This window comes from Protobothrops mucrosquamatus, unplaced genomic scaffold (assembly GCF_001527695.2).
Source record: "Protobothrops mucrosquamatus isolate PMUCROS unplaced genomic scaffold, P.Mucros_1.0 scaffold4251, whole genome shotgun sequence".
NCBI lineage: Eukaryota > Metazoa > Chordata > Lepidosauria > Squamata > Viperidae > Protobothrops > Protobothrops mucrosquamatus.
In genome coordinates, this window is record NW_015390170.1 from 82,337 (window position 1) to 84,178 (window position 1,842).

Below are 1,842 nucleotides of genomic sequence, written 5' to 3' on the forward strand. Positions count from 1 at the left end.
AGAGATAAGGGTCAAAGAAAAATTATGCCAAAACATTTTTAAGGATTGCAACTATATATCAGATATAAATTTGATTAAAATGAATTTCTCACCCTCAGCAACGTTACGATGGGTGGACTTCAGCTCCCAGAAATCCCCAGCAAAGCCTGTGTGGCTGGGGAATTCTGGGAGTTAAAACTCTCCCATCAACGCTGACGTATTTGGGAAAACCCTGCGTTAAAGGATGATAGCTGTGAAAAATGTATCGGATTATTTTGGGATCCTCTTCCGCCGTCCTCTTCCCCTAATTTGACATAGAACCCTGTAAATCAGGGGTTCTCAACCTTGGCAACTTTAAGACTTGTGGACTTCAATTCCCAGAATTCCTCAGCCAGCTTTGCTGGCTGAGGAATTCTGGGAATTGAAGTCCACAAGTCTTAAAGTTGCCAAGGTTGAGAACCCCTGCTGTAAATACATCTCTGTTTCTTTCGTATTGTCGCCCAATGCAAAATGTTTTCCAGATTAAAAAAAAAAACGTCGGAGGTGTGATACCTCCGGGGCTCTCCCAGGGCTTCTTCCACAGCCTTGTGTGAAGGGCTATTCTGCCGTTTGCTGTAACAGAAGCGTATCCATGTTTAACGTACACACGAGTATGCAATATGCGCTATACTTTATCTAAATGACATTCTGTGCCAAGAACAACTGCCTTTGAATGGGATTACTTATTTTGCTGACTTTAGAAAAAGCACAGATATTAAAACAAAAGAAATCACGCGGTGTTCGGTGTGGTTCAACGATGATCTCTTTTAAGCTGAGGTAAAGATGAAAGTAACAGCTAAAATTAGGATCCAGAAGAAGAATAAGAGCAGATGTACAGACTGGCTCGTTGGTCTAGGGGTATGATTCTCGCTTAGGGTGCGAGAGGTCCCGGGTTCAAATCCCGGACGAGCCCTACTTTTTATCATTTCTATTAATACATGGTTGTTTTTAAAAACACATATTAATATTTTACAGAAAGCTATGCTTTCGCTTCACTCCAGGACTTTAGAAAACGTAGCAGGGTTTATTCTCACCAACTGCAGTTGCAATTCGTTCGCCAGTGACGCTCAACGTGAGTCACTGCAACCTTGGCTCTTTTATGACTCGTGGACTTCAACTCCCAGAATCCCTGAGCCAGCTATGCTGGCTCAGGAATTCTGGGAGTTGAAGTCCACGAGTCATAAAAGAGCCAAGGTTGCCTACCCCTGCTTATAGACCATTTCTTCTTTTTATTATTGATTGTTCTACAATTCATGCTACAATTTTAAGAAAAAGGAAACCTATTCCTTTCCCCTTGTTTACTCCGGTGCTTTCCTACCACATAAAATAATAAATTGTGATACTGAATACTAAAAAGGTTTCATCGAAAAGGACAGAATGTAAACGCAATCGGTCCTTTCGGCAGTTCGTACAAACGAGAAAATATAAATTAAGCTGTACGGAATTTCAAACGTAGCTCTGGTATCCTGTTAATCCGTTCTCCTCGACTTTGGGGAGATTATTTCTTTGCCTCTTGGTGTCTGATCCTTGATTAACTTGCTTTGATGAAGGATTCTGTAAAACGTTTAAAAAAAGGCCTCATTCCCCTCAAAATACGAAGGAAACCAAATCCAGTTCCTCCGACTACGGGCTCGTCCGGGATTTGAACCCGGGACCTCTCGCACCCGAAGCGAGAATCATACCCCTAGACCAACGAGCCGCTCTCAGCAAAACCCTCCTCGGCTCGCTTCTTCACTTTTATCCCGCCCCTATGATACTGCGCAATCTCCCGAGGGTTGGCGCCTTTACTAATGCGGCGCTCGTTCTGTTGGAAAATGGCGTTTA

At 42.9% G+C, this 1,842-nt stretch overlaps 2 non-coding genes across 2 annotated transcripts; one reads left to right on the plus strand and one right to left on the minus strand.

The window, feature by feature from the left end:
- The first annotated feature begins 859 nt into the window (after positions 1–859).
- On the plus strand, positions 860–931 carry TRNAP-AGG. The gene has a single exon. It is a non-coding gene; the product is annotated as a tRNA-Pro (tRNA).
- Positions 932–1,645: 714 nt separating this feature from the next.
- TRNAP-CGG lies at positions 1,646–1,717 on the minus strand. The gene has a single exon. It is a non-coding gene; the product is annotated as a tRNA-Pro (tRNA).
- Between the last annotated feature and the right edge of the window lie 125 nt (positions 1,718–1,842).